This window comes from Aythya fuligula, chromosome 1 (genome assembly GCF_009819795.1).
Source record: "Aythya fuligula isolate bAytFul2 chromosome 1, bAytFul2.pri, whole genome shotgun sequence".
Taxonomy (NCBI): Eukaryota; Metazoa; Chordata; class Aves; order Anseriformes; family Anatidae; genus Aythya; species Aythya fuligula.
In genome coordinates this window covers 99,451,893-99,473,284 of record NC_045559.1, presented here as the reverse complement: position 1 = coordinate 99,473,284, position 21,392 = coordinate 99,451,893, and positions in this window count along the sequence as shown.

Sequence of the window (21,392 nt, the reverse complement as noted above, 5' to 3'; positions counted from 1 at the left end):
TCTTTGAAAATATCCATTGTGACAGTTTGTCTGCTGTGGAAAGTGAATTTGTTAGTAAGTTTTTTATCTATGAAAAAAAATCGGTCCATTTACATTCCAACACTAACTGATACTCTCTAAAGGATTTTTCTTTAAAAACAATGTTTAGTAATGCCTGATAAAACTAAAAAATTAAGTAAATGTTTTAGCCTTCATTTTTATTTAAGAACTCTATTCAGTCAAGCCTTAACAACGTTGTCAATGTTATAAAATGGGAAGGGGGAAACTACCTTTACCTGTATTGGAAAGTGAGGAATTCAATGCCTCCAGTACTTCTGTTTCTGCTACAGTGATAACTACTGTAATTCACTTCTTGGCATCTTTGAGAACACTAGAGGGATGGCAACTTACTTAAAATAAATAAATAAATAAAAATTATATATATTTTTTAAATTGCTTGAATATTTAAAAACAAACAAACAAACAAACAAAAACAAACAAACAAAAAAAAACGTTATTCTTGCTGAGCTCTGGAAATTATATAACAGCTTTACAAAAAGTATCTTTTAATATTTAAAAAGTCATACATACATTTAGTGCTTTTAAAGGAGAGATTAGATAGTGGTCTTTTATACTATTGTCCTGGTTTTAGTTAGAACAGAATTAATTTTCTTCCTAGTAGCTGGTAGAATGCTGTGTTTTGGCTTAGGATGAGAAGAGTGCTGATAACACCCCAATGTTTTAATTGTTGCAGAGCAGTGCTTACACCAAGCCAAGGACATCTCAGCTTCTTGCTCTGTCCTGCCAACAGGCAGGCTGGGGGTGCAATAAGAGCTGGGAGGGGACAGACCCAGGACAGGTGACCCAAACTAGCCAAAGGGGTATTCCATACCATCTGACGTCATGCTAAACAATATATAGGGGTGGCTAGCCGGGGGGAGGGGTCCGGACTGCTCGGGGTTAGGCTGGGCATCGGTCAGCGGGTGGTGAGCAATTGCATTGTGCATCACTTGTTTGTACACATTATTATTACTTTCCTATTATCACCATTGTATTATTATTATTATTATTGTTATTATTATTTTTGTTATGATTATTTTCCTGTCTTATTAAACTGTCTTTATCTCAACTCACGGGCTTCACTTTCCGTTTCTCTCCCCCATCCCAGAGAGGGAGGGGGGAGGGTGAGCGAACGGCTGCGTGGTGTTTAGCTGCCGGCCGGGTTAAACCACGACAACTATCCTGCCAGAAGCATTTATAATTTCTCACGTATGTCTGAACATTGTTAAGAGAGAACTTGGTATACTTGGAACGCTCCATTAAATGAAACTTAGAGACCTTCAAAAGCTTTCTGTTTTTTGAAAATGTGGTAAGAATTTCTGTAGTACGTGTTCTATCTTTTCATCAAGAAGAAAAAAGGAAAAAGTGACATGTTCAAATTTTATCAAATAAGAGTTGTAAACCTTTTACATATCTGTAGCCATTTGATTTGTCTGATATATATATTTAGGATTTTTTTATAAAATACATTTTGAAATAAATGGAAAATGCACTAGAAAGAAAGAGATGACAGACTAGTAATATCAGAGCAGCTGTGCCAACATAATCTGTTATCCTGTCCTACCCAAGCTTGCTCTTAATTGCAGATTTGCTCATGTAAAGTACATCTATGAAAACGTACACAAAAACATCTTTTGTGACCCCGAGATGCTGCTCAGATCTATTAGCTGGTGATATTGGTAGTGGGATGATGGTTGGACCAGATGATCTTGAAGGTCTTTTCCAGCCTTATTCTATGAATTCTATGAATTTATTTCAATTTCTGAAATCTGTACTATTTGTCAACTAACAGTTATTTTAGATGCATGGATGAAAAATTTAAAATGACTAAAACTGGATCCTCTCATTGAATGCAGACCTGTGCAGACAGTAGAGTGGAAGATATAAAAGTTATCAGCCATACAAAGATTTTACTCTGTTGTGACAAAATGTAGACGAGCAGCAAATCACCTGATACACTTGTCCTGAGTTCTTTCCTGTACACTTTTTTTTTTTTTTTAATGATGGTAGGTCTTCAAACTGCTGAAATGGGGCAAAGCTGTGTTTTAAGTATCTGAAACTGTTGTCAGCTGTAGCCAGATATTTCTCCCCTTATATTTTATAAATTTTGAGTCCCCAGGCTTTACCAGATTCGATTCTCTGACAGGTTATAGGTAGCAACACACAGCCATTTACTTGCCTAAACCTAAAATACTGTAATGCTCTAATCCTAATTCACTAGCCACACTTAACACAGGGAAGTTTTTACCAGGAAGATTTCTTACTGAGATAACTCCTCACTGGCATGACTAGAAACAGCCAGGATTTATGGTGCTGAATAAGTAAACACTGAACAAGGCCCCTAGAACATGGGGAAAGTGTTATTCCTCTTTAAATTGAATAAATCAAAGCTCACTAAGAAAAGAGAGAGTAAAGGTTCGTCACACCACCTACTGCTAAAGACACTTCCTTGGGAAGAAAAGCTCAAATTTATTCTGTTATATCTATTTAATGCATCAAAAATGCAACAGTTATTAAAGAATAATTCAAACTCACAGTCTTCCTCCTCCTGTGTGTATATGCCAAAACTATGTGTCTGTCATTACTGGATCTGCCTTGTTACTAGCATCAGGTCACACCGAGCTCTTTTACAAGATCCTACTTCCTCAACCACTAGCAATACTGCCTGCATTAATCTCCTTCCCTACATAAACACAGAGGTAAGATCAGGATTTGATCTGTGTCACTGAAATTTGTGTCAATTCACACTCCTAGGGTGTTCAGATGCTCTCTGAACAAAAAGTCGTCTGGCAAACACATGCCTCATTGCTGAGCCATAATGCAATATTGAACAATTCCTCAATTGCCTTAATGCCTGCATGTCTTAAAGCCTTTACTGTTAATCCAGGGTTTGCAGTAAATACAAGATTTCAGTGGTAACTCATGTATCCGATTTTCACCCTATATGCCAGTACTGCAAAAAGGCACTCCCCTATCAGAGGAAACTGATCCTAAGACCAAGGCATGCTACAGATGGCCTCAGTTGCCTCCCTCGATGTTTCAGTAGTTCGTCCTATAATCCTCACCTTCTGGCACCAACACCTACAAGCAGCTATCATTTCAGAGAGTTACAAGGTAATCCCTGATGCTTTCAGAGAAGAGTTGTTTCCCTCTGTTGAAAGCTTGTTCTTGTACTGGTTCCAGGGACGGGCCTTTTCACTTTCTGGGACTTTGTTCAAAAGCTATAGTATTTTTAAGAAGTTTAAGATGATAGGCACCAAATCATTCCAAGAGTAGCAATCTTTTCACCAAGTCTTTATTAACTATACTTCTGAAGTTGGACGGGTGCCCATTCCTTTGTAAAGAAATCGAGTTGTTTCTGTCACAGCAGGCAGTTCGCAGCAAGCTTTAGATCCTGTTCCCCACCCTCACTGTATGCTAGACAATTTAGCATGTTTCTCTCACAGTGACTGTACACGAGGATAATAAATGACTAGCCATTCCAAATCCTGCAGTGCCTCTGGCATTTTCCTCTTGATGATCTCAAGAGCACTATTAACACCAAATATACACCTGTGGCTAGGAGATAAAATAGCAAAGTACCTTCTTCTCTTGGAAGAATGCCTTGCAGCACAAGACTCATTAATCTCCCAACTGTTTTGTTTGGGTGCTCCCAACCACGCATGTGAGAACTACTCTACGTTTCATCTGATACACAAAGCAACACTTGATGAAAAATGTGATTTCTGTTACAAATCCCTGTTTCTAAATCTTATGATACAGTTCCAGAAAACTTCCATTTAATCTTAATTGAATGCTAAGCAAGGAATGACAGAAGCACTCTTTCCCTGAAACCACCAAGACCAACTTTTTCCAACTAACGCCAAGTCCCATTTAAGAGAGGTGCCAAGTTATAAATTCGCAGGTGTAGTCATGCAGTCCCAGGGCATGCCTGACCCCTGGTACTGACAAAGCACTAGGTATCAACTTTGCTATTTTCCTGTTACAGGGAATGCTTTTGCACTTCAAGCATGCTGGGCAACATCTGCTGAAACTGCTATTGCCTCTCTGTTTTTATGTGCCACAATAATCTGCTTCCTGTGGAAAAGATAGTGCCAAATGGAGAGAAAAGAGGGCCAGATCAAAAGGGGGAAAATGGGCAGAATTTGTGGAGGGGGTTGAAGTTTAACACAAGTGAAGACGAAAGAACAGACAAGCAGAGGAGCATCTCTGTTATCGGTCTCACCAAAGCTGTTTATGCCCCTGCCAACTTGCTCAACTAATCTTCCCACCATTCAGTAGGCTGACACCAAACACAAATAACAGCAGCTGCAAAGCATGCATAAAAATGCTAGAATTCAAATCTCTGGATGATAATGCAATACAATGGCACAGTCTTGATTCTTCCTCTTGTCTATTTATTATGGCAAGACTAGCAATAAACCATTCCAAGTGGGTAGTGCCAGCTCAGAGGGCAGAGTTAAGTAAAATTTAATAAACTGAGATAGCTAAGAAAACAGGAGGAGTAAAGGTGAAAGACAGTCATTTCTGACAGAAAATCCATCAGAAAATTTGCTCATGTTGGAAAAGCAGTTAAGAAAAACTAAGATAGTTTTGTCAAGAAAAGTGTCTTCTGCTATGCGCTGTCTCTGGGCTGGTTTAGTGATGCAAATTCCTTCATCGAGTTTGCCAGAGTTTGTTTATACAGATCAGCTTAGAAGACAGTGTCAGCACTGCTACCATTCACCTAGTTTACTTTTGGGTGACCCTGAGGAAAGGTGAAGATCAATAACAATGCAGCAGGAAAAAAACAAAACAAAACAAAACAAAACAAAAAAACACAGCGGTTTATGGAACTGTATCTCCCATATGGCATGCTGCATCCTGTACCCATCCTCAACCCAGCAAACATAACATCCTCCTATTCCTCAAACAACTTTTTGTTGTTGTTGTCTATGTCAAGCAGATTAAAACCCTCTTTTGCCATGTATTTACCCCTCAAGCTGCCTGTTGTCAGCTCATTTCTGCTCACTTTGGATGCATTCACAATGCCAACCAGGCTGCAGCTGCCAGCGTTGCAGAGGTGTCTCCTGTGTGCCTGCTCTGCCCCACACACAGCCAACTCCCTGCTCCTGGCTGTGGAGTCCAACACTGCCCTACATTTAACAGAGGTTTATTCTGGGTCCTTGTTCCCTGTCTACGAGGCTATCCTTACTCTTTCATCTTAACGTTCCTCCAAATTAAGGCAAATACACGTCGGAGTTGTACCTTTACCAGTTCAGTTTCATCGTATTTCGATCAACATTTGGCCCATTTTTCCAGCTTGGAGGCAAATCCTCCAGGACTACAGCACCTCTCTTGATAACAAGGCCATGCTGTAAATTAAGGATGACTGTGTTTAAACACTCTAGTCTGAAAAGGAGGAAGCCATCCCAGCAGAGTACACAGACAGTGGAATGAAAGCAAACAAACTTCTAGGTTTGGACCAAGGCCGAAGTAGCACACGTTCAGAGAACTTCTTTGGTTAAAAACAAACAAACAAAACAAAACAAAACAAAAACAAAACAAAACAAACAAACAAACAAAAAAAAAAAACATACAACGATATGCACAGAAGAACCTGCTCTCATTTCCTGTAAATTTAGGCCTCATTACACTCACTCACTTGTAAAATCTGATTCAGCTCCAATGACTAGCTGAAGTAAAGTAGACAGTAATGATTGATCCACACGGGTCTCTTGAACAACACTATCATTTTTTCCTAATATAATTCACTCTCTTATGGTTAATGACTTCAAAGTATGCCACTGTAAAGCATATGTTGAATTTGGATCTCCTCATGTACCTTTTCCTTACTACACTTTGACCTTGACGTGGATTATGCTGTGCTCCTCTGTCAAAGACAAGAATTTTAAAAAAAATGTATTTATTTTTACAAATATGTATTTATTCGTAATTCCTTGTCTTCTATGCCGGTATTGTATCTACTTAATGATTTTGCCCAGAGAAGCTGTGGATGCCCCATCCTTGAAAGTGTTCTAGGCCAGGTTAGATAGGGCTTTGAGCAGCCTGACCTAGTGGCAACTGTCCCTGTCCATGGCAGGGGGGTTGGAACTGGAAGGTCTTTAAGGTCCCTTTCAATCCAAGCCATTCTCTGATTCTGTGATTTATTTTCCATTGATTAACTAGAAAATTATCCTTAGCTAGGTATATTAGCTACCTACATTTTTACGTGCTAGGAAGCTTTTGCACATAAGAAACTAATGATTCAGTTGTCCTTGACTTGCTCCTGTTTATCATTCTCAGATTTGCAATAATTCCTGCCAAATCAGCCTTCCTTTGTTCCCCAAGCTTTTAGCTCCTCTAGTAGAAATGTGCTCTCATAAATTGCACTCCGTTTGGGGATAAAATATTCAAACTTTTCCATTACTATTTCATAATCACTTCCATCATCTTCATGCTTAAATGCTAAGGTTTAAAATATTTGTTCTGCCTTCATCCTCTTGACATATATAAAGGCAGCATAGCTAAGCTTCCTTGCTCTGTACTTCTGTCTCTATGGCTGTCCAGTAGCAGGTCAAGTATTATTTCCAGTCAGGGCATGCTCCTGAACAGTTAAATGCAAAGCCTCTAGGATGATCCATTTTATTTTTTACCCGAAATATATCCTTATATGGTTGTTTTCCTAAATATCTCTTTTAATAAATATCTGATTTATTTACTAATCTTAGCAATTAATTTATAAAAGTTCCAGGTTCCATGTGTACACTTGCTTACTGAAGACATTTGCCTCTACCACTAACATGGAAAACACTGGTTACCACCACATTGTTTTGTTGTTGTTGTTTTGTTTTAAAAAAGGAGGAGGATTCCCACTTGCAGAGACAAACAGCACTCAACAGGAGTGGCCTTTTATAGGTTTAAACACACATGCACAAGAACCATATCTAGTTATTTGACCTTCTTACACAAGAAAAACAATAAAGAACTAATCTCACTATTAAAATCAGAACTATCTCAGCTGTGCCAGTGATGTTTCTCCACAGGAGTGCTTCAAACCACTTTAACTGTGACCAAAATTCATTTCATCAATTGATCTTTATGACTTCTAAACAGTCACATATCCTGATTTATCTAAAGAGACCTTAGCCTATACAAGAGTCACATCCTTTAAAACTCTGATAAATTAAGCTTAGGCTATTTGTAAACAATTATTAGATTCACCTGTCCTTTCAAAGAAAGGAAACAGACTGTCATTCATTTGTAAACTGAAATTCAACATGTACTTTTTGGTATGTAACCATAAACAAATCAGATGCAAAGAAAACTAGTGTTTTATTTTGTATTTCTTGGAGAGCCAGTTCTGCCAGATCTTTTGTGGATTTTCCTCACAGTTGTTTCGCTGAGATAGTATTGTCCACATCCATTGACACTAGTCATAATAATCCTCACCCATAATAGGCTTAATGTGTGAGCCAGAATCTGACTCCTCCAACTGGGAGTTAATATCATTGCGCATCTGAATAATTCAGGATGTAACTCATTTGGGCTGCACTTCTGATAAGAACAGGTCACTGGTGTGTAGGAGGGATAGTCATTGATCCCCCTTTCAGCCTGGAACAGCTTTCTTGTTCATCCTTTCTCCACTTTGCATTTTAAAATTTCATCTTGGCTAAGGGGGTGCAAACTTCATGGACGTAAACCAACTCAGGTGTATTGGTAGCACTCTAAGGTGGAGGCATTGCCTATGAGCAGGCATCAGCTCTTGGATGCTCTGAGGGGCATTTTGCATGGCAAAAGAGCTTGCTGTGTTCTTGCAAACACGATGAAAAAGGTGTCACTTTATCTTACTTGAATAGGTGCATGTGGGGGGGAACGACACAACAACTTACAAACAGAGTGGATTTCAAAGTGTTATGGGAATGGTATCTTCTCATACAGAAAATATAATAATAATAATTAAAAAATATATATATATGCTTTACTTCACTTTGAAATCCTGTAAGACTTCTCACTATGCTCCCATGCTCCACTCTCTTCCCTTGCAGTACTGATGCATAAAAATCTCTACATATTTCTTTGTTACCAGGGGCTGCTGAATTACCATGAGACTACACTACAGAATGTAGGTGTCCTTACAGAAAAAGATGAGTACCAGAGGCCTAAAATTCATAACTCCAGAAAAATTACTACAAAGTTTTCTTAAGTTCAAGTGATAACTCAAAAGAAACCACTGAAGCTGTGAAGTGAAACTCCAAAGGAAAAGTTAGGAATACTTCATACTTTCATTTCTCAATTTCTACTTTCCTCAGGAAAGAATTAAAGTTTTACTGAACTTACAAGGTTAGTTTAAAATGGCCACCATCATTTATATCTAAACCTACAAACTTCTTCTGTCCCAAAATGTTTCTGCTTTCAAGTGTTTTTTTTTGTTTTTTTTTTTTTTGTTTTTTCCCCCTCTCTTTTTAACTGTTGCAAAGCTGAATTGCAAAGCTGAATTGCAAAGCTGAATACTGTGTTTTCGGTGCACTGCTTGTGCTGCATTAACTGAAATAGAATCAATGGTATGTATAGCATCAACAAGTACTTTCAAATCCAAACACATCTTCCCTTCTGCAAGTTAAGAAATGCACAATTTTCCCATTAGTGCAATAAAAATAAGGTTAGCAGCAAAAATACTTAAACATTTTAGGTTTTCAAGTAGTGCCTCCATTTTACTCTTAAGGTTTTTTTACATTGCAGGTTTCAAGTTTAAGAAGACATCTCCCATCTGCACTACAGACAGATCGTAGATCAAATTCTTGTCTGAAGGCATAGGGGTTAGATATAATACCAAAAAACAATGTTTTTCCAGTATCTTGATACAAATTTAGAACAAAAACAGAAACTGTTTAGCTATCCAATCCCCTACATAACATACATATAATCGAATATTATTAGCAATGTTGTTCTTTGGAAAGCACTTCCTTCAAAGTATTTAAAACGAATGTAATTCATGTTAACCCCTTGAAGCCAGCAGTCACGTCATCGATAAATATAAGTAAAAATATCTGTTTTTCTTCTAGTGAGGTAATTAGTAATAATTTTTTAACAGCTTTGTAACTTGTAACTTTCTTGGGAATATTTTGTATAATATTTAAGCAACTATCTGAAACATATAGTAGAAGAGAGAAATAATTAAAAAAGAATCTTGGAGAAAAAAAAAAAAAAAAAAGAAATGACTGTATACAGAGGATTAAAGAAGATATTACTTTTGATTGGAAGAACATATATTTATCAGCACCTAGATCTTATCTTCTAGTCAGTCTTACTATATGATTCCCAGAGGTATGCCCTTCTCAACATCATGCCATGAGGCATTAGATAGTACAAAGCAGAACTATAGTTAAAATTCTTATTATGTACTACATTTTTCTATTCTTGCCTCTGAGGCAAAAAGAGACCATTGAGCTGTACTGTATTGAAGCCTTTAAATATAATTTCAACCTAATACTTTGCATTAATACATGGCATCTCCAAGTGCTCTGTTTACTTCAGAACGAAAGAGTGACTCATGCACTGCAAAAGGCACATCTGTGATTAAATATGGCAATGGTATTTACAGTGCACATCCACATGGCAAAACAGTTTAAGAACTGATTGGAATAAGGTTCCAACACAAACAAAGGTGGAGCTGATCTATATAGACAGAACAGCGCTACTCCAAGTAGAAAGCAAACAAAAATTATCCTGACATCCATATTTCTGCAGAAATTGCTAAATTATCTTTAATAAATACAATTGGACATAGATATTAGCCTCTTCTAAGAGTGTATAGCTTACTTATTCACCAGTGTTATGTTTTATAACTTTGTGTGGATGAGGTCTCCCAGTCAGATGTTGACCTATTTTAAACCTGCATGTTTTCCAGGAACCAGTCATACTACTGTTTGTAATTCCATAGTTATAAGTTAGTCCCCAGAGTACAAAACAAATCATTCCCATTCTCTCTCTATCCAGGTTGCTATTTTTGAGTTAGTTCCAGTGCGTTGACATGAAGATTTTACCTCTCCATTTTTTTGCTGTGGAAAATGGACTCAGTAGAGTTCATTCACAAAATTCATGCATGAAGCCATCTTGTTTTTCAAAATAATAATTACATTGCAGTATATCAACAGGATGATTTACATTTAACTATATTTTCTTCATTTGTCCTCATTCCTGTTACATTCTGGAACAGGCTTCAGTGACTTACAGTTCTGGTTTCTTCTCCAACTAACTGTTCTCTTAGCACAGAATTTCATATAACGTCTATTTCTTTAACATGTACTTGTTATTGGATCTCTTTAGCTTTTTATGATATATTTTCAGTGGAAATATATAAGATCAGAATCTGACTAAAATTATTGAAGAGTAATAAAAGTTGTATTCTCAGGCTGTACTATAAAGCAATTGCACAACATTTAGCATGATGCTAACAACAAGAAGAGTTTTTAAAAACAAAATATTTGAATAGAGGTTAGTATACATGGCCACATATTGGAAAATTTAGAACAAAACCACACTAGCCCTACTGGACCTAATGACAACTTTGTCATAACTTTTTGTAGAATTATACACAGTAGCTTTAACGGAGTCATCATGCAGAGGTCCAAACAATATCCACATCCACAGCAACTTAAATTCTTCTCCATTTTGATGTCTCTCCTAATGCTATCCTAGTGCATAAGCACAAATACAGAAATGTCTGTAATTTCAAACAATGGCAAGTATTAAGAGACAGAGCACTGTAGGTAATTAGTTCATTTTAACACAGCCTCCAAGTAAAAAAATACAGCAATAACAATATGTATTTCAATGAAAAATGCCTCTCTTTAGCCTAAAAACCTAGGTGATAAAGTTTAAAAATTATAAGATGTGAATTAAAAGACACTCAGAGCCTAGTATTTTTTTGTCAACTTTAAAAAAAGTGTTGACAACCCCCTACCTAGAATAATGCTTGCATAAAATTACAAGTATTGTCAATATTTTTTCACATTACTGTTATTAGCTCACCTTTAATGAGTCATACGCTGGAAATTTTAAAAAGTTTTATTGCAGAAACTTTACCTTACAAAAATATTTTTAAGTTACATAGACACAATTTGAAAGAGAACTACAGCCCAGTGTTTGACTTTAAGTATCAGAGAACTGTAAAGGAATAAAAGAATCTAATGATTAAGAACAATGTTTCAATGACTGCTTTTCAATATGCCAAACTCTGTGCTTCATTTTGGGCATGGTTTCTGTAACACTTCCTATAGCAGAAATCCAAATGAAAACAATGAGGATAAAATATTGATCCAAGTTAAAACAACAGCTGAATTCCTACTCCAGATTTTACCAGAGGGGGGTCCCCCCTCCACCTGTTTTATTCCATTTTCTTCTTCAAAAATCAATTAGTTGCATACCTCCTCTTACATAAAATTCCCCAAGCTCAGACTGTATGACACTATATATACATGTAGTACTTATACATTTGGCTCATATACACTCAGGAAAAAGTAACACTAGTGCTACCAGTGAAAACTTCTCAGAGGATTTACCTCCCTTACTCTTCGTTACAATCTACATGCCCTCCCGCTGTTCTTCCACGTGGATCTCTTCTGTACAAATTATCTAGTCCTTCCTCTTCGCACACCACCCCTGAACAGTGATTGTGTAGGCTCACAGAAGAGGGCATAAAGACATGTTGAAGTACAAGGTTTTTTTGTTGTTGTTGTTTTATTTTTTTTGATTTATTTTTGCCTTTTTTTTTTTTTTTAAATCTGGAAGCTTCTAAATTTCCAACTGAACAGAGCATGGAAAACATCCAAGCTATAAGGATATGTGTTTACACAGATTTAAAATTTGTCCTACAAAGTGAGATTTTCACTTTTTGCCTCATTGATTAGCCTGGTAAGTCAGGAGCATGCCTTATTTCCCCCCCTTTTTTTGCCCAAACAAAAAAGAACCATGAATTATTAATGATCTTGTCTTAAAAACTGCCTTAACTGGAACAACCTCCCTCCTTCTAGCAACACTTTGTTCCTTAACTAACAGAAAGAAAAAAATAGGGAAGAGGTGTTTTGTTTTGTTTTCTCCCTGATCATCTTCATTATAGATCTCACAGATGGTGGTCTACCAGCTCAGGGCCACATGGAACACACATTGAGCATGTGAATAGGCTGGAGTGGTTAGTCAGACAAGGCACATCTGTGGAGAACAGGACACTTAAATTTCTGTCTCTGGTTTTGCAGACACTAAAGCAAATATAAGAGGTCTGGGTAAAAAAAAATATATTTCTATTTTGAATCAGTTCTGTTCTCAACACGCATATCAAAGTGACAAATCAGCAGGAAAGAAAAAAACACTCCTAGTTTATCATAGAATATGTGATATTCTAATCACAATGCTGAAAAGGTAGCTGGGGAGGCAGAAATGGCCTCCTCAGGACCTTGTAAGATGTGTACGTCAGGTCTGCTCTGTGTAAATGAGCAGGGAACTAAAAAATAACCTTTCAGGCTTGTTTTAATAAGATGTGCTTTCTCAGCTTGCTCTTTACTTGGTGAGATTACCATTTCCCGCAGATTTCCCACAAATTTACACAAATTAGAGATCAAAATCTTGTCCTATCTGGAGCAATAGGATAACTTACCTTCTTAAAGCTATCTGGATTTGCCTTTTCAGCTGAATACCACCTGCTAAGGATTTTTTTTTTTTTCATTTTAAAATATATTCTCATTCAGTCTCTGATATATTAACAGAGCTATGAAATGTATTGTGCATAAAAACACAATAGCAAATTACTAAACCCGCTTGATGCTACAGTATAGGCCTGTGTACTAATTTACAACCCTGTTCTATTTCTTCCTGGCCTATATAAACATAGGTCAAAATGAATGCAAATCTTGCAATAATTTATAGATTGCTTTCCAATTAAAGCCACTGAGTCTTTATATCATAATCAACAATCAGTTCAGCATGTACTTAATTTTTTAGTACAATTTAATTTCTAGTTTCAGCAAGGATCTATCTTGCACAGTAACTCAGACAGAGATGAAGATGTTTAAATATCCACATCTCACTTCTCCTCAAAAACATCAATATTTCACTCTTTCTTACAAGACTCAGGGAATTCTGTAAACTAAAGAATTATATTTGCTGTTTTAAAGACTACTTTCAGCTGCTTCTAGTACAGTAATCTTTCTGACTTTTTCAGGCATGAGGTGTCACTGAGATGAAGTGTTATACCTATTCATGTCAACGTGCACATCATATTATCCTCTATAATCATCCCAAGGATTCATGTCAAGAATGACATACAAAAAGATGCAACTCAGCATGAACTGCAGTTAAGAACACCTTATTTTCCAATACACTGCACAGAATGTGAGTGATTCCCTATACTGGTATATTGCTTTATTATTATCATTATTTTTATCCCAGCAAATTCACTTCTATTAATGATTTCAGCTTGCAGTACATACTTGCCTCCAGCATTTTGCAGCTAGTCTAGGTAAAACCGGACAAAACTCACCATGCATTATTCACGATGTTTTTTTAAGACAGGACCATTAGAATTTCACTGAGGGGTAGGTTGTCTTTTTTTTTTTTTTTTTTTTTTTCTCCTAAAAACAAATGGGGCTGTTTATACAATTAAACTCTCTTCCTGCAAAATGCTCTTTAATAGTAGTGTGAAAAATGTATTCTTTATATGGCTCAAACCTTAAGACACAGCACACCTTTATGGAAAGGGGCAAAATGGCACAAGGCTGGAGCAGAGGTAAAATACTCAGGATGATTTAATTCACTAATTTCTTTTTTTAAACAGGTCACAGGACTAGACAGGAGCTAGAGAGATGAGCTAGAGAGATTATCCAGTCCTTTACCATATGGAAAAGCAGTTTCAGCTCCATCTTTGCCCTTCCTGATCTGTTTTCATGTAAATATCTCTTAAAAGCAACCCATGGCAGAGCCTGAAGTTCATGAGCAAACCTGCTGCAGTAACCTGTTGCAGAGATCCAGTCTCTTTTTCATTGTATTTTTCTTTTTTTCCCCCCACAGCATCCAAGCTCAAGCTTTACTGCAACTTAAACCTATAATAACAGGGCGACTTAAAAAAATACATGGAAAAATTTCTTTCTTGCAGCAAGACTTGTTAAGTGAGCCTGCTGTTCATCTTGGCCTAGGTAAAGGCTCATCTGGAGAGTGTGATCAGTTTTGGCTATCATTGTACACAAAAAATATGGACTGACTGATATAGCTAGTAAATCATGAGTGAGAATGACCAGAGGTCTTATCACACCCAGATATGCTGCTTTCTTCCTTCTTAGTTCAAAGCTTGCTCCTTAATCAATGCTATCAGTTATACCAGCTAATGATCTCTGTAATGAAGATGATGCAGGGAATTCTTCAAACCTTCAACCCTTAGCAGGATCACCAGTCAATAGCTTTCCTTCTTTACTGAGAAGTGGACCCCCACACAACTGAAGTTATACAAACACCTACCAACATTAAACTAAACACAATTATATGCATCTCAAGAGACTATTCCACCAACTAAAAATACTTGTTAGCTTTTGTTAGGAAATAACAGCTTATAAAATCAACATGATAAACTTGTGATGAAAAATAAAAGGACTTCTGTACAGAAAACTCACTGCTTCCTAGATTTCCATAGCTGTTGGAGGTCTGGGTACTTCATAAAAAGGAGCATCTGGATAAGCAGTCTGACTGTCCGCAGATCAGGTCAGGGCTCCTCTTCTCCTTGTCACAAAGCCAGGACTGAGGATGGCCACAAAAGACTCCCATAAATGGTGTGGGCTACAAATAAAATGAGACTAGTTTAGAGCTCAATTGCATTTTGAAATGAAAATGACAAGGTAAGCTCATGAGCTCAGGTAGACAGGATTTAGGTACCCTTGGGGTTTTATATAGTAAAAACGATGTTCTTAATTGCATCCCGGAGCACTTGCACGTAGCAGAAGGACGACTGCTATTTTATCTTTTTAAGAATGAGAAAATACTTGGACTTCTTGCCCTTTTTAAACTGTTAGCTATAGAATGCGCTTTGCATTCAAATCACAAAGATAACAGTAATACCTTAATCTTCAGTAGAGAAGGCGGCTCTCTGCAACGTGACCTGCTCTTTGCCACCTGCCCATGGGCCAAGCCCCATGCTGGCAGTCCACCAGGTGCTGACACAGACATAGATACTGACTCACTGCTTTTACTCAGCAATAGCTAGTATAGGAAAATAAAGTTTGGAAAGCTTATTCTGTGCATACGAGGCAAGTCTTAGCATATGCATAGGTTAGGTTGACCCCTACTGACCACCCCTTCGAGTGCGTGTGATCCTACTGAAGCCATCATGGCTGCACTTCATGTAAATCTTGTCGTGACAGGTGATTTAGCATACCATGTCGTACACAGGAGTCAGGAGTAAGCATAATGAACACGGGGCCCAACAGCCAGGATTAGCAGCAGGAACCTTCCTAGAACATTAGATTAATGAGCTCAGGCTACCAGACCCTAAGCAGGAACAACTGGGGAGAATCCAAAAAGCACAGCCAAGGACCAGAATCCTACAACATCAGTTGCCAGAAATAAAACGTCCACATTACCAACACAAAAGAAAGAAAGGGAAGTTTGCTTTTAAAGCACATGACTTGGGGACTGAAAAAAAGAAACTTAGGAATGACAACCTCCTGCTCAGAAGCAACAGTAAATAAAAAGCTAATGCACAAGCAGAAAGAATTTTATAGTTTTTTTTTATTATTATTATTTTTTATTTGTTAAGAAAATAGTTGTGTGGAGTCCAACTGAGGGAAGCCTGCAGAGCCAGAAAATAAAGTTGATAGAAGTTCCCAATATTTTTCTTTTATCCTGACAAAATCCTTTCTTCTGTTTATAGCTGCTGATGTAGATGCCTTGTGAAAGTGACACTCTGGCATTGCCTCAAACATAACATGGGTAAGATCTGGATGCAAAGAAGTAAACAGCTATTTTAGTGTATTTGTTTCCTGTTGCTCACACAAATCTGATCATCATTTCTTACTATTAAATCCTAACTTTGATTCCAAGACAAGATTAGTGTTTGTCATGCCTTATGCTTGCAGGTTTTGGAGTTTTTTTTTTTCTCCCTACCTTTTTTGTTGTTGTTGTTCATTGGTTGGTGATTTTTTTGGTGGTCATGGTGGGTAATTCTTAAAGGTATGTACTTTGGGGAAAAAAGTATCTCAGTGGCCATGGAAGGCTACCAGCTTTCTTATACTAAGCAGAATGCTGAACAATCTTGCACAATGTAAAATCCCCTGCAAAGCAGGAGTCCTAATTTCTTCTTGATTCATCAAATCAAAAATATAAACAGAGAAAAATACGACTTTAACCTTTTTTCCTAAATCATGAATAGAAACACCACCAACATAAGCAAAGGTGACTTGAATATTATTCTTTGCAAAGAGATCCGATTTCCAGTTCTACTTTTGCACTTTCTTTGATGTACAAAGCACATTTTTTCCTCCACAAACATTGGAAGCAGTGGGCTTTTGTGTATTCTTTCCCGTTTATTCACAAAGTCTTTTCACATTATTTTATGTATAACCATAACATATGCTTAGAGCACAAGACGTTTGTCTATATTTTGTAATCAAAGAGGCAAATCATCAAAACTAAATCCTTGGAAGCCAAACTTACAAAGATGATTATCTAATAATACTTCACAAACGTAAGAAGATTGAAGCAAGTAGACCTATCCTTTCCTGTATAACTCATATAATATGGCAGTATTAGAAGGAACTTGCTCATAGATCAAAATGGTGGAGGATGGGAGCATGGCATTGTACCATTCTCATGCTAGGTGGTCTGATTCATCTCCTTCCTCCATGGGGTACTGGAGGGAGCAACGTGTTTCTCAGTACATTATTGGTGTGGAGATACTGACTAAAACTATGAATTATAAGCAATGCAGGGTACTTACTAGCTGGCAATGTTCCCACTGCATACACAAGTCATGGGACAGAAAATAGAAGAAGGAAGCAAGATTAAAAAGAAAAAGGAGGAAATTGTTTCCCTGCTGTGCAGCAGATTCTCTTTAAAATGGCTCACCTTCCAGATGCTCCCCAACTAAAGCAATTGGCAGATGGCAACTACTGCAGATGGGTCGGCACAGCTGAGACACATATACAGCTGCGAATATCTGGCTCGGCAATGTTTGCTTTTCTTTCTGCCAGCCACAGTCACAGCACTTTTTGAGAGTGGGTGGCAAAGCAAGGAGAGGATTTCCCAAATTCACAGCAAAGAAAGAAGCCTTCTGTTAACATTACTTTCTTCCTTGTTATCCTGAGTGCATTATCAGATGAGACATTTTGCTCATTCATTAAAGAAAAAGATATGTTTTGCCATCTATTAATTACTGTGTGGGATTAATTTCAAGAGCATTTATTAGATGCTAATCTGGTGTTAATTTACCCTCATTCTTAGAGAATGTCACTCTATTCTTATGAAGCCATAGACCGCTACAAGGTTTTATCCGAGACCTACACCAGCAACTCTTACACTTGAGAGTAAATACAAAATAAACAGCAGATCGAATCAAAGTCCACTAAGTGGACTTCGTAATGAGATCAGAAAGGTAAATTTAAGTTGCATCACTGAAAATAGCAACAGAAGGGTCATAATTTGAAACTTAAGTGATCATGAAAATCTCTTCCTGCCACTGCCTAACACATGCTGCAATATTTTTTTTATACTTTCTTTTTTGTCTCAGGTTTTGTCTTCATAATGAATTTTACTAACTTCACATTATCAAGATACTTTTGTGTATGTAAGGTCTCAGTTTATCAGGTTAACAGTTCTCCAGTAACACAGGTGTATCTGTAATTTTATCTAAGAAGAATATTAATGTATCAAACATCATTTAAAAGGCAAACTGTGATTAATATCTACACATATAAATGGCACATATTCCAATATTTTGAAACAGCATTTATGAGTAAAGACAGTATCACTACATCAGTCAGATTCTTCTCGAAGGCTATGATATGTTGAGAGCAAGAATTCATATTTCCATACATTGTATGGAAATTTCATAATTTAAGCCTGTAAGTGTAAACATGTGCATCCTCCACCTGTCCTCCTAATTATAATATCTGCATACATAATAGCACTGTTAGTACATTGGATACTTGCATTCAGTCTGTTGTAATGCCTGCAATCACACATCCTACAGGAAGGCACAGGTGACTGACCCTGCTGGGGTCCAGCCTCTGCTCAGAGGGATCATTTCTGGAGCTCATAGTTCTCCTCACCTTCTCCCTTGCTCAGTGGCATCCAGCTGCTGAAGCTTCAGGCTTCCAAAAGAAGAGCACTTTTCCCTCTCTTGGTTAACACAGTCTTGTATATATGGAAGCACTCTGGTTGGCAAACAGGGCTACTAATGTCGTCTTTAGAAAGATACGATGCCTCTTCATAACAGAGGGAACAGTTTTTTTCTGTCTGCCTGGCTTGCTGCAAAGAGGCACTTTTCATTCAATTGGACTGAATTATTAAGATGGAAAAAGGCTAGCTGATGGAGAGGACCAGTCTGCAACAGGTGTCAGTGTGCAAACGGTAGTACTGATATGTCTGTTCCATGAAACTGGAAAGCAGAGAGAGAAATTTCAGAGGAAGAATGAAACTTCAATGATTTAGCCATTACAGAATAACCTCTGCTTGCTTGTAAATAAATGTTTTTGAGTCTCACAGTCTTTGAGATGTTTCTTACAAATTATACTCAATCAAAATGGGCTATTAATGCTCATAGGAGACACCGTAGCACACCACTGCCATTTCTAGCCTACAATGTAAAGTATGGGGGAATGGAAGTAGTGTGGAAGCAGTTGTCATTTAGCAGCACATGCACATATTTAGTGGTGTTTTAAATACATGCAGAGAACTCGTCCAACAAGTTTAAATGAACAAGTCTATAAACTGTTAAATTAACTTGGTTGATAAATCAAATTCCAAGACAAGCTTGCCAGGCAGATTTGTCAGTGATTTATGCACCTCAGAGTGTATGAAAGACTGGTCTCTTGGGATGTTCCTATATAAAAAGGTTTCTGTCAGTATTCCATAAATCCACCTGCACTATTTCCACCACTTTGACTGTGGAGTCAGATTTGTGACAGGCTTCTATTAATGCAGGTCACAGGAGACTCTACTGATGATGGACAGTTTTGGATGGCTAATTTGTGGACTTCTAGGTCTAATTTGTGGGCTTCTAGGTGTGTGAGTAGGGGAGGGAATTAAAAATTTCTAAGAATAATTTAATTGAAGATATACTTTAAAGCAATTCCAATGCAAATATATCACTTTCATGAAGTAGGATGCATGCACTGTCTTCATCTCACACATGGCCATATCAAGGTTCGACAAAATAATTCCATGATTTTACTAAGTGTACGTTTGAAGGTGTCAGTCTTAATCATAACTTTAATGGTAAAGTTTACAGAAAGTGCCCATGTGTGGTCACTCTGTTAAGGCACAATTAGGTAAGGATCAAACTTGAACCAAGCTATGGGCCAAATTTAGGCTGCTAGAAGCAAGCTCATTTCTATCCACCCACTCTTACAAGAGAACAACGCCCCCCATCCCTCAACCAGGGAGGCAGCCTAGCAAGTTTCCCTTCATACACAATGCTTCACACACAGCTCCAGGACTCCTGTGTACCGAACAGCCAGCCTACTCAGCAAATATTCAGCAGAAATATCAGCAGATACACCGAAGAAATTAATTGAAAGAAAGGTATCTGGTAGAACAAAGCAACTCTTAAGAACTCATCTAATGCAAATATGCATTTTTAAAAGGTGGTGGCGGGGGGGAGGAGGGGGTGTTGCTCAATATATCCAAGACACTGACTGAAGCATAGTACGTGAGAGTATAGGATTTCTATTCTGCAAGCTAAATGTAACAGTATGATTTCTTAATAGGAAAACATATAAACAAAAGATATTGGTGTGGTTGTTTGGAAGCAGGTAAAACACTTTTTAAATGCATATATTTGGTATTCATGCTTCTAGCCAAAATACAAGTATATATTAAAACATAGGTAAGTAGCTGGAGCTATACAAGAGGTTTCCTTTTTTCATGCCTCTTTTTTCTCTTCAGACTAAACAATCCAACTGTGATGGACTTCAACATATTCTTTCCATATTTTTGAAGCTTTGTCAAAACAACAGGACTCAGTTCTGTACTGCTTTCACAAGCAAGAAACTGCTCATTTGAATACTTCTGGGCTCACTGATCTCTCACAAAGTGCATGTGTTATTCTTTACAGAATCTGTTTCCCCAACTAGTGTTTTTATTTCTTTTTCCTCCTAAAGTGATTTTCTTTATCTTTTCATATTTACATTCCCAACACACCTTTACCCTGAAAGCTTAGACATGAACTGTCAAACTTCATTACTGAGCATGCTGATGCCACTCCAGACACAATCCTTAGAGTTTTCCCTGAATGAAGAATGCCTAATTCATGTGGCTACTCACAATCTCTTAAAGCTTTGTAACATAATCTTCAGTAAAAGGATGAAGACAGCACCTTCAACAAGTTCTAGGTAATCCAGAGTACTGAAGCTGCAACACAAATCCTTATCACAATAAGGCAAACAAACTTCTGAGTCTGCCCCGCTCCACCTCCGGCAGCAGGACCATGGCCCTGGGGAAGAAGAGGCAACGAGATGATTTTTTGTGCTTGGTATGGAGATGTCAGAGTGGCACATATTGCAAACTTCACTCCTTTGGAGGCTAGCTGACCATAAAACAAAACCTCAGAGCATGGGGAAAGCAAAGCTGATGTTAAGAAAGAATTCCTATTCCTGCCATCACAGTCATGATCATAGAGAGTCTCTACCAGACACAGACACTAAGGACTGCTGAAATGCCAGCACACAGAACCGTTCTTACAGGACATGGCTGTGTCCCTTGTTTTACCTGTTACACTCTTAAAGCTTGAATTCTCTGGCCAATTCTATGGCAGGTTTTTTGTTTTTGTTCTTTTTTCTCTTTATTTATAAAACTGTATTTTGCCAACAGACTTGAACTTATCCCACAGATATGACTCAATTTTTATTTGCCTTAAGATGACTACAAAAAGCATTCTGGGTAAAACAATCCTCCAGTCCTCCCACAATTTATGAGAAAAAACATAACAGATGCAAACTTTATTGAATAAGGAATATAAGCCCATTTAAATCACTTCCATCTTACATTTTATGATACAGTTGTGAATTATGTTCTTTTTCCATTTGTGAAGAGGGTAGAACAGATGGTGAAGGCTAAGTTTAAAATGATGCACCCATTAAAATAACCTACGCTGCCCAGAGATTGTTCACAAAATG